Source organism: Leucopleurus acutus (assembly GCF_964270905.1).
Source record: "Leucopleurus acutus genome assembly, chromosome: 16".
NCBI classification, from domain to species: Eukaryota; Metazoa; Chordata; class Mammalia; order Artiodactyla; family Delphinidae; genus Leucopleurus; species Leucopleurus acutus.
The window spans coordinates 55,782,412-55,795,490 of NC_139158.1; positions in this window are offsets into that span (position 1 = coordinate 55,782,412).

Genomic DNA, 13,079 nt, shown 5'->3' on the forward strand with positions numbered 1-13,079 from the left:
TCCAACTGGGGTGCTGGGGGTCAGCAAATAAAGATGGCATGACTGCATGGGGTCTCCTTCAGCCCCTATTCCGATTTTGCCATGTGGAAGCCCAGTGGCCCCTGCAGGTCCTGTCTGCACTCTAATCCTCATCATTCCTTATAAAGCGTCCCTAGTGGGGCAGGGAGAGCATTGCGTAGTGAAGAGAGTGCAGGTATCCTAAGATGGGGCTAGAAGTACCTGTGCAATTCCTGCTAGCATGATCCTCCCCCGACCAACTCTCACCCACCTTTCCCTCAAAGTCAAAGGCAAGAGTGCCAGTGTTCTGAGCCTTTGGATGCCTTTTTTTAGGGGCATCTTCTATCTCTCCTACTGAGACTGTTTCTGATAGGAACAGTAAGATTTGGCTTCTTTATTCCCAACTCAGGCCCAAAGTGATACAAAAGCCAAAAATATGCCACCACCTAGACTGTGAAGTCTCCTGAGGGTGCAAGCCACTCCAGTACCTCCCAGCTCTCATCCCTATGAAAACATTCTGGACTTAAATGTTAGTTGCCTTCTGTTTAACAAGAGACAAGTATGTATGATTCAGGCCATTTACTGGGTATATGGTTTCTCAAAATCTATTTCCAGTTCCCTTAACAAGCTGTGCCTTTGGATAATCTGGTATCTCTCATTTTTCCATCTTTGCCCCAGCTCAGAGGCACTCTACGCTTCACCTTTCAAAGGCTTACACTGACTAGTAAAGTGTGTTATATAGAGCCGGTACCCAAAAAACCATGTTAAACTTGTCACTGATTTTAATTTTCTCTTCCTGGTGCCTGTGTGTTTTTCAGTGACATTTTCAACTAGTAAAGGATCAAAAAGTGTCTAAACTAAATTAAATATAGAGAAAAAGCCCAAAACTGAATTTTTTAATTAAAAAAAGAAATAAAAGTATTCACACAATCCTGGCTGATATGAGAGACTATTACTAAGAAAACAAAATGCCATTCTGCTAGGAAGATGATCTGCTGTTTTGAGCTGAGTGCATTAAGGGCCACCTCTTATAGTCAATGATTTACATCACAGTATTTTACGTTTTTGTGTTGTTTTTTGTGGGAACCTCGGTGAAGAATGAACACTTTTCTGAAGAAGCCAGGAAAATCTTATTGATATATAGAATAAAAATCTACCCACATGGGGCCCAGGTATGTGTCTTCTGAAAAAGGTCTGGGTACACCCTCCACTTAGAGAACTGCCATCATGGCCAGTTTGGACTGCAACGCTCAGAGCCCCCAGATTAAATATGGGTCTTGGGAATCTTGTTCATTTTTATCCTGCTTTGTTCAGCTTTTGCTTCAATACCACACTCCCTTTGAGGCAGGCAGAGTTCACTAGAGCAAGAGCATGTGTGATAAATCCTGACCCCAGCCGCCTTTCCCTTGCACTAGGGAAACCACAGTTCTCAAGTTAGTGCAATGGGAAAATCTGAGTTTTGGAACCTCATTTGAATCTCTACTCTGCCACCTATTAACTGTCTGACCTTTGCAACTTAACCTCTCCGAGCTTATTCTTTCCTGCATGAAAATATCTGAATCTGTTAGGAGTCCTGGATAGCAAGCAACAGAATCCAATTTTAGGTAAATTAAGCCAAAAATGGAAATTTATGTATTGTTAGTTTCTGGTGTACAGCAAAGTGATTCATTTATTCTTTTCACATTATTTTCCATTATGGGCTATTACAAGATATTGAGTATAGCTCCCTGTGTTTTGAGTATAGCTCCCTGTGTTATGAGTATAGCTCCCTTGTTGCTTATCTATTTTATGTATAGTAGTTTGGATCTGTTAATTCCATACTCCTAATTTATCCCTCCCCTGCTCCCTTTCCCCTTTGATAACCGTAAGTTTGTCTTCTTTGTCTGAGAGTCTGTTTTATACATAGATTCATTTGTATTATTTTTTAGATTCTACATATAAGTGATATCATATGACATGTGTCTTTCTCTGACTCACTTCACTTAGTGTGATAATCTCTAGGCCCATTCATGTTCCTGCAAATGGCAATATTTCATTCTTTTCTATGGCTGAGCAATATTCCATATGTATATGTGTGTGTATTATCTATCTATATATATGCATATCCTTGCCTCCTTTGTCATAGATTAGTTGACCATAGGTGCATGGGTTTATCTCTGGGCTTTCTATCTTTTTCCATTGATCTATGTTTCAGTTTTTGTGCCACTACCATATTGTCTTGATTACTGTAGCTTTGTAGTATAGTCTGAAGTCAGGGAGTCTGATTCCTCCAGCTCCGTTTTTTTCCCTCAAGACTGCTTTGGCTATTTGGGGTCTTTTTTTTCTCCATATAAATTTTAAGATTTTTTGTTCTAGTTCCGAAAAAAATGCCATTGGTAATTTGATAGGGATTGCATTGAATCTGTAGATTGCTTTGTGTAGTATAGTCATTTTCACAATATTGCTTCTTCCAATCCAAGAAAATGGTATATCTCTCCATCTGTTGGTATCATCTTTAATTTCTTTCATTGGTGTCTTATAGTTTCCTGCATACAGGTCTTTTGTCTCCCTAGGTAGGTTTATTCCTAGGTATTTTATTCTTTTTGTTGCAATGGTAAATGGGAGTGTTTCCTTAATTTCTCTTTCAGATTTTTTATCATTAGTGTATAGGAATGCAAGAGATTTCTGTGCATTAATTTTGTATCCTGCAACTTTACCAAATTCATTGATTAGCTCTAGTAGTTTTCTAGTGTCATCTTTAGGATTCTCTATGTATAGAATCATGTCATCTGCAAAAAGTGACAGTTTTACTTCTTCTTTTCCAATTTGTATTTCTTTTTCTTCTGTGATAGACATGGATAGGACTTCCAAAACTATGTTGAATAATAGTGGTGAGAGTGGACCTCCTTGTCTTGTTTCTGATCTTAGAGGGAATGCTTTCAGTTTTTCACCATTGAGAAAGATGTTTGCTGTCGGCTTGTCATATATGGCCTTTATTATGTTGAGGTAGGTTCCCTCTATGCGCAATTTCTGGAGAGCTTTTATCATAAATGTGTGTTGAATTTTGTCAAAAACTTTCTTTACATCTATTGAGATGATCATATGGTTTTTATTCTTCAATTTGTTAATATAGTGTATCACATTGATTGATCTGTGTATATTGAAGAATCCTTGCATCCCTGGGATAAATCCCACTTGATCATGGTGTATGATCCTTTTAATGTGTTGTTGGATTCTGTTTACTAGTATTTTCTTGAGGATTTTTGCATCTATATTCATCAGTGATATTGGTCTTAATTTTCTATTTTTATAGTATCTTTGTCTGCTTTTGGTATCAGGGTGATGGTGGTCTCATAGAATGAATTTGGAAGTGTTCCTTCCTCTGCAATTTTTTGGAAGAGTTTGAGAACGATGGGTGTTAGCTCTTCTCTAAATGTTTGATAGACTTCACTTGTGAGGCCATCTGGTCCTGGACTTTTGTTTGTTGGAAGATTTTTAATCACAGTTTCAATTTCATGACTTGTGATTGGTCTGTTCATATTTTCTATTTCTTCCTGGTTCAGTCTTGGGAGCTTATACCTTTCTAAGAATTTGTCCATTTCTTCCAGGTTGTCCATTTTATTGGCATAGAGTTGCTTGTAGTCGTCTCTTAGGATGCTTTGTATTTCTGCGGTGTTTGTTGTAACTTCTCCTTTTTCTTTTCTAATTTTATTGATTTGAGTACTCTCCCTCTTTTTCTTGATGAGTCTGGCTAATGGTTTATCAAATTTTGTTTATCTTTTCAAAGAACCAGCTTTTAGTTTTATTGATCTTTGCCATTGTTTTCTTTGTTTCTATTTCATTTATTTCTGCTCTGATCTTTATGATTTCTTTCCTTCTGCTAATTTTGGGTTTTGTTTGTTCTTCTTTCTCTAGTTCCTTTAGGTGTAAGTTTAAATTGTTTATTTGAGATTTTTCTTGTTTCTTGAGGTAGGCTTGTATAGCTATAAACTTCCCTCTTAGAACTGCTTTTGCTGCATCCCATAGGTTTTGGATCATCGTGTTTTCATTGTTATTTGTCTCTAGGTATTTTTTGATTTCCTCTTTGATTTCTTCAGTGATCTCTTGGTTATTTAGTAGCGTATTGTTTAGCCTCCATGTGTTTGTGTTTTTTACGTTTTTTTCCCTGTACTTCATTTCTAATCTCATAGCCTTGTGGTCAGAAAAGATGCTTGATATTATTTCAATTTTCTTAAATTTACTGTGGCTTGATTTGTGACCCAAGATATTATCTATCCTGTAGAATGTTCCATGTGCACTTGAGAAGAAAATTTAATCTGCTGTTTTTGAATGGAATGTCCTATAAATATCAATTAAGTCCATCTTGTTTAATGTATCATTTAAAGCTTGTGTTTCCTTATTTATTTTCATTTTGGTTGATCTGTCCATTGGTGTAAGTAAGGTGTTATAGTCTCCCACTATTTTTGTGTTACTGTTGATTTCTTCTTTTATAGATGTTAGCAGTTGCCTTATGTATTGAGGTGCCACTCTGTTGGGTGCATATATATTAGTAATTGTTATATCTTCTTCTAGGTTTGATCCCTTGATCATTATGTAGTGTCCTTCCTTGTCTCTTGTAACATTCTTTATTTTAAAGTCTATTTTATCTGATATGAGTATTGCTACTCTAGCTTCCTTTTGATTTCCATTTGCATTGAATATCTTTTTCCATACCCTCACTTTCAGTCTGTATGTGTCCCTAGGTCTGAAGTGGGTGTCTTATAGACAGCATATAGATGGGTCTTGTTTTTGTATCCATTCAGCAAGCCTGTGTCTTTTGGTTGGAGCATTTAATCCATTCACGTTTAAGGTAATTATTGATATGTATGTTCCTATGACCATTTTCTTAATTGTTTTGGGTTTGTTTTTGTAGGTCTTTTTCTTCTTTCATGTCTCCCACTTAGAGAAGTTCCTTTAGTATTTGTTGTAGAGCTGGTTTGGTGGTGCTCAATTCTCTTAGCTTTTGCTTGTCTGTAAAACTTTTGATTTTTCCATCGAATCTGAATGAGATCCTTGCCAGGTAGAGTAATCTTGGTTGTAGGTTCTTCCCTTTCATCACTTGAAGTATATCATGCCACTCCCTTCTGGCTTGTAGAGTTTCTGCTGAGAAATCAGCTGTTAACCTTATGGGAGTTCCCTTGTATGTTATTTTTCATTTTTCCCTTGCTGCTTTCAACAATTTTTCTTTGTCTTTAATTTTTGCCAATTTTATTACTATGTGTCTCAGTGTGTTTCTTCCTTGGGTTTATCCTGTATGGGATTCTCTGTACTTCCTGGACTTGGGTAGCTATTTCCTTTCCCATGTTTGTTAGGGAAGTTTTTGACTATAATCTCTTCAAATATTTTCTCTAGCCCTTTCTCTCTCTCTTCTCCTTCTGGGACCCCTATAATGCAAACGTTGTTGCGTTTAATGTTGTCCCAGAGGTCTCTTAGGCTGTCTTCATTTCTTTTCATTCTTTTTTCTTTATTCTATTCCACAGCAGTGAATTCCACCATTCTGTCTTCCAGGTCACTTATCCGTTCTTCTGCCTCAGTTATTCTGCTATTGTAGTTTTCATTTCAGTTATTGTATTGTTCATCTCTGTTTGTTTGTTCTTTAATTCTTCTACGTCTTTGTTAAACATTTCTTGCATCTTCTCGATCTTTGCCTCCATTCTTTTTCCAAGGTCCTGGATTATCTTCACTATCATTATTCTGAATTCTTTTTCTGGAAGGTTGCCTATCTCCACTTCATTTAGTTGTTTTTCTAGGGTTTTATCTTGTTCCTTCATCTGGTCCATAGCCCTATGCCTTTTCATCTTGTCTATCTTTCTGTGAATGTGGTTTTTGTTCCACAGGCTGCAGGATTGTATTTCTTCTTGCTTCTGCTGCCTGCCCTCTGCTGGATGAGGCTATCTAAGAGGCTTGTGCAAGTTTCCTCTAGAAGTGTGTTGTTTTATTTCCAAATATTTTGAGGTTTTCCAGCTATCTTTCTGTTATTGATTTCTAGTTTAATTCTATTGAGGACTGAGAGTAGATTTTATATGATTTCTTTTTTTTTTAACTGGTTAATGTGTACAAGTTCATTGCCACTAGACCTGTCTTACAAGAAATTCTAAAGGAATTTCTTCGAGTTGAAACAAAAGGATGCTAACTAGCAATATGAAAACATATAAAACTCACTGGTAAAGGTAAATATAAAATCAAGTTCAGAATACCCTAATACTGTAATCGTGGTAAGTAAATCACTTTTATCTTAAGTATAAAAATTTAAAAACAATAGTAAAAGTAACCATAGCTACAATAACATGTTAATGAACGCTCAATATTAAAAGGTGTAAACTATGACATCAGTAGTAAAAAATATGGGGGGAGAAGTAAAATTGTAGACTTTTTGTATGCAGTTTAAAGCAAGCTGTTATCAGCTTTATCAGCTTTTTAAAAAAATATTACATCTAGAAGGTGTTTTATATAAGCCTCATAGTAACCACAAAGAAAAAACCTATAGTGGTTACCCAAAAGATAAAGAGAAAGATAAAACATATTATTACCAAAAAAAAAAAGAATCACAACAGAAGACAAGTAAGAAAGGAAAAAAGCAACTAAGGAACTAAAAAATAAATAGAAAACAATTAACAAAATGGCAATAGTAAGTCCTTACCTATCAATAATTACTTTAAATATAAAAGGACTAAATTCTCTAATTGAAAGACACAAGGTGGTTGAATGGATAAAAAAATAAGATCCAACAACATGCTATCTACAAGACACTCACTTTATCTTTAAGGACACACATAGCTTGAACGTGAATGATGGAAAAAGATATTCCATGCAAATTGAGTATCAGATAAAATGGACTTTCAGTCAAAATTGGTCACAAGAGAAAAAGAAATATACTAGATAGTGGTAAAGGGGTCAATTCATCAAGAATATACAACAATTGTATATCCATATGCACCCAACATTAGAACACCTAAGTATTCTAAACAAATATTTACAGAACTGAGGAGAGAAATAGATAGCAATATAAAAATAGTAGGGAACATCAATGCCCCACTTTTCACATTGAACAGATCATCCAGACAGAAAATTAATAAATAACACACCTGAATAACACTATAGACCTAATGGATGTAAGAGACACATACAGAACATTCCATACAACAACAACAAAATACACATTTTTCTCAAGTGCACACAAAATATTCTTCAGGACATTCTATATTGGGTCACAAAGCAAGCCTTAACAAATTTAAGGAGATTGAAACCATATTTAGTGTCTATTCCAACTGCAATGATATGAAACCAGAAATCAGTAACAGGAAAAAACTGCAAATTTCACAATTATGTGGAAACTAAACAACACACTCCTGAATAACCAATGAGTCAAAGAAGTAATCAAAAAGAAAATCAGAAAATACTTTGAGACAAACAAAAATGAAAACACTGCATACCAAAACTTATGGGATGTATCAAAAGCAGTCCTAAGATGGAAGTTTATAGCAATAAATTTGTACATTAAGAAAAGAGAAAGATCTCAAATAAACAACCTAAATTTACACCTCGAGGAATTAGAAAAAGAAAAATGAAGAAACCCAACATTAGCAGAAGGAAGAAAATAAAAAAAGATTAGAGGAGAAATAAATAAAATAAAGATTAGAAAGATAGAAAAAAAATCAATAAAACTGAGTTGGTTTTTTGAAAAGATAAAGAAAATTGACAAAACTTTAACTAGATTAACCAAGGAAAATAAGAGAGGACTCAAAAAACAAAAGTGTAGATGACAGTAGAGATATTACAACTGGTACCACAGAAATACAAAGAATCCTAAGGTTACTATGACAACAAATTGGATAACCTAGAAGGAACAGATAAATTCATAGAAACATACATACAACCTACCCAGACTGAATCATTAAGAAATAGACAACAATAGAACAATAGAACAGATCAATGATGACTAAGAAGATTGAAGCCATATTCAAAAGACTCTCACCAAAGAAAACCCCAGGACAGGATGCTTTCACTGGTGAATTCTACCACAAATTTAAAGAAGAACTTTTTTTTTTTTTTCGGTACGCAGGCCTTTCACTGTTGTGTCCTCTCCCGTTGCGGAGCACAGGCTCTGGACGCGCAGGTCCAGCGGCCATGGCTCACAGGCCCAGCCACTCCACAGCATGTGGGATCTTCCCAGACCAGGGCACAAGCCCATGTCCCCTGCATCAGCAGGCAGACTCTCAACCACTGCACCACCAGGGAAGCCCTAAAGAAGAACTTTTAAAAAAAAATTCCTAAAATTCATATGGAACCACAAAAGACCTGGAATAGCCAAAGAAATCCTGAAAAAGAAGAACAAAGCTGGAGTCATTACACATTCTGGTTTCAAACTAAACTACAAAGCTATAATAATCAAAACAGTATAGTGCTAGCATAAAAACAGACACACAGTCTAATGGAATAGAATGCAGAGCCCGTAAATAAACCCATACAAATACACTTAACTAATATTTGACAATAGAGCCAAGAATACCCAGTGGGGAAAAGATAGTCATTTCAATAAATGGTATTGGAAAAACTGGATATTTACATGCAAAAGAATGAAATTGGCTCTCTCTCTCTCTCTCTCTCTCTCTCTCTCTCTATATATATATATATATATATATATATATATATATATCACTCACAAAAATTAACTTGAAATGGATTAAAGACTTAAATGTAAGGCCTGAAATTCAAACTCCTAGAGGAAAACACCATGACATTGGTCTCTGTGACCATTTTTTAGGTATTACACTAAAAGCACACTCAATAAAAACAAAAATAAACAAGCAGGACTACCTCAAATTAAAAAGCTTCTGCACAGCAATAGAAACAGTCAACAGAATGAAGAGGCAGCCTATGGGATAGGAGAGAATATTTGCAAACCAGCTAACAGATAAGGGGTTAATATCCAAAATGTATAAGGAATTCATACAACTCAATAGCAATAATAATAATAATCTGATTTTAAAATGGACAGAGGTCATTTTTTCAAAGAAAACATACAAATGGCTAACAAGTACATGAAAAGATGCTCAGTATCACTAATCATCAGGGAAATGAAAATCAAAATCACAATGAGATATTACCTCACACCTGATAGAATGGCTATTATCAAAAAGACAAAGGATAACAAGTGTTGGCAAGGTTGTAGAGAACCCTGTACACTGTCGGTTGGAATGTAAATTGGTGCAGCCACTATGGAAAAAGGTGTGAAAGTTCCTCAAAAAATTAAAAGTAGAACTCCATATGATCCAGCAATCCCACTTCTGGGTATATATCAGAAAGAAACAAAACCACTATCTTGAAGAGATAACTGCACCCCTGTGTTCATGGCAGCATTATTCACAATAGCCTAAACATGGAAACAACCTAAGTGTCCATGGATGGATGAACAGATGAGATATACATATAATGGAATATTGTAGAATGGTGGTTGCAAGGGGCTGGAGAGGTAATGGGGAGATGTTGGTTGAAACTTGCACTTAAAAGATGAATAAGTTCTGGATATCTAATGTACAGCATGATGATTACAGTTAACAATACTGTATTATATACTTGAAAGTTGATGAGAGAGTAAATCTTAAATGGTCTCACCATCAAAAAAAAAATTATGTGAGGTGATGGATGTGTTAACTAACATTATTGTGGTAATCATTTCACAATGTATACATGTATCGAATCTTCACGTTGTATATCTTAAACTTACACAATGTTATATGTTAATTATATCCAATACATCTGGAAAAAAAAAACTTAAAGAGGAGAAGGGGGGGGTTAGTTCTACATAAGGTGAAAGGCAGAAGAATCACATAATGTCACCACCCAAAGGGTTTCTTAATCATCTATTCAGGTATTTTAAGTTGGCATCCCAGTGGACTATATTCATTCTGAGATAAGTTCTCTTTGGCCAACACAGGGTTTTTGTTTTGTTTTAACTAACCCAACTTTATTTATAAAGTTCTGAAATCCCAGACTCTCTGGAAAGATGGGAAGAGCTGACAAAGCAGAGTCCATATTCCAAGCTGTCAATAATCATTGGCTGAGATTTAACAGCAGGGAATCCCTTTAGACCTTCAGTCTCCTGCCACAGTTTCCAGTTCCAATTCTGTAAAGCCAGAGCTTCCCTCTGTGCTTTGCAGCTACCAGTCATCAGAATTCGCAGGTCCTGAGAGTTTAATCCCCTCACTCAATGTATAAGGAAACCAAGGACCAGAGAGGCAATAGAAATTGCCTAAAATCAGAGCCTGTTGTAAACAAAGTGGAGGGCTCGGGCGTCCCCCTAAAGACAGGAGGAGGCCCAGCTGGGATGGTCTTTGAATGACCAAGGACTTTGGCAGTTGTGGACATCTCAGGTTTTAGTGAGGACTTCGGGATCGGAGCTTTGAGCAGGGTAAGCTGCCCCCGGTCCCCAGCTTCCTCCCGGGGGTTTCCTCCCCCACAATCCTAAAGTCCCATTCTGCACTCGCCGGAGTATCCCCAGCACCAGCTCCCGGAACGATGGAATGCACCCTGGGCTCCTCCAGAAGGAGTCACTGTGTAGCAGGAGCGGACGCTGTCACTGGACTCCCTGGAAGACAGGATCCTCGGATCCTCGGTTCCTTCACTGGCGACCCCCTTGAGGCGCCACCTAGGGGTGCAGAGGGCCTCCCGGGTTCTTCGGAATCGCATTATCTAAAAGGCCAAATGTAAATTAGCTAGCTAGTGGGAAGCAGCTGCATAGCACGGGGAGGTCAGCTCGGTGCTTTGTGACCACCTACAGGGTGGGGTAGGGAGGGTAGGAGGGAGACGCAAGAGGGAGGGGATATGGGCATGTATGTATATGTATAGCTGATTCACTTTGTTATAAAGCAGAAACTAACACACCATTATAAAGCAATTATACTCCAATAAAGATGTTTAAAAAAAATAAAAGGCTACTGCGTTCCATTCACACGGGGGTACGGAGGGCTCAGAAACTCTCTAGAGGGACCCACCCACGCCAAGGAGGCTAGAACTCCATGCGTCCGGCGCCCGGGGAGCACCAGTTGCAGGAGCCGAGTGCCCACCCTTCGCCTCCGCGCAGAGACAGGCGGGGACCCCGGGGCGGAGCCGAGCGCGGGGCGGGCGCACTCGGCCGCGCCCCAGAAGCCGGGAAGAGCTTCGCGGGCGGAGCGCCAACTCTAGCGGAAACCCGGAGACCGCGACTCGCCTGGGAAGCGCGCTGAGCCAGGAAGAAAGAGGAACACCTCCTGCGCAGTGCAAGTGCGGGTCCCCGAGGCCGCCAGGTGGACAGGGAAGCGCGGAAGCCCGTAGGTGCAGACCTCCGCGCAGTCCCGGGGTTCCAGTGGCCGGGTGGGGGGCGTCGCCCGGGCTGAGGGGTCCGATGCCCACTTCTTTCTCTGGGGTCTTCGGGACGCTTTGCCTGCTGCCGCCCTAGGGATGCGCCCTGGCTGGCTCGCACTAGAGGTGTGGATGCCCTCAGATGACCAGGCCGGGGACCGTAGGCTGGGACTGGGCAGTGAGGCCGCAGACCGAGGGAGCCAGTGGGTGGGCGGGCGCCAAACTGCAGGGGAGGGCGTGGACGGGGGACACTCTCGGGAAGGTGAGCAGGAAAGGGGAGGAATTTTCTCTGGGAAAATTCCCGTTCACCGTCTCCTCCCTCCACCCCCAGTTTTCTTCCCGCCCGGAGATCCCACAGGCTTTGCTTCTCGAGCTTAAATTTCCGACGATTTCCGCCCCTGCTGGGGCAGCGCCTGCGGGAGCCGCGCGGCCGTGCCGGTTGGTTAATAAGGGAGAGGAAGGACGGGGATCTTGGAGCGGGCTGGTCAAGGGCAGCGAGTGCATCCAGCGATAACGGGGAGGGGACCTGCTCTAGCCCGGGCGCCCGCTGTCTCCTCGCGGGTCCCGGGACCGAAGAGCAGCCGAACGTAGAAGCCGAGAGGGCGCAACTCCCGCTTCTCCGTCTCAGGCTGTGCAGTGTCTGTGGGGGTTGGGGTGTCGCGTGAGACGGAGAGGCGACCCAAAAAGAGGACGCCCCCAGCTGCGGTTTTGAGCCTCCCCTCGGGTATATAGTAGGCAGGCGCGCCGCAGGTTGGAGTGTCCCCGCCACCCTGCGACTGCTGTCCCTTCCGGGAGCAGTTCCTGTCCTTCGTTCTCCCTCTCTTCTCAGAGGGCTGGGCCAAACCTACTGTCCAGTTTGGTCCACTTCTTGCTTCCAGCATCCCACAGCCCCCACACTTGGAGTCCTTTCCAGGTGTGCTAAGAGGTGGGGGAAGGTGGTTCATGGCTGGATGGCCGGGAACCCCATTCCGCAGGTGCTGGATCTGGGTTCTTTTTCCAGTCGGTCAGACACAGCGAACCCAATAGTGCCCCATCTCCTGAGGGCTCAGTACTTCAGAGACTTTATTTCCTCCCCCGTGGGCATCTGGAGGCACCAAGAATGTAGAGGACTTAGGCCATAAGAGATAGGTCAGCCCTCAGGCCCTCCTGGGTCCTCACTGACACTTCCCCCACGCCCCTTGGGTGGCTGTTTTCAGTTAAGCAAGGTCTTGGAGCAGCCACCACTTTCAGAGGACACAGACTTTGGTGACAAGATGTGTTACCTCCCAATCAAGGCTGATTCTGGAAGGGGAGCTGGGGGCCTGGTGAAGGGACAGCTCAAAAGAGTGGAGACAGGGAAGGGGAGCAGACAGAGGACTTCTTTTTAGAACGGCCCAGTAGCGCAGCAGAATTACCTCTCACCCACAGGCCCCTCCACCTGCAGAGTCCTGGTCAGGATCCTCATTCATTCCTTCAGCAGATTCCTATCCAGCCCCTACTCTGTGCCAGGCCCTGGGCTAGGCAACAGGAATTTGGTTTACAGGGAAACTGGGATTCAGAGAGCATAAATCACTGGCCCAAGTTGACTCAGCCTGTCCATGTGAAAATGGTGACTTCCAAGTCTGTGGACTGGCCAGGACAGAGGGAGTAGTCCCTGCTTTGGGGGAAGGACCCTGCTGTATCACCATCCTCTGGCTTCATTGTCCCTGGCCAACAGCTGGCACAATGTTGTGACTGCCATAGAG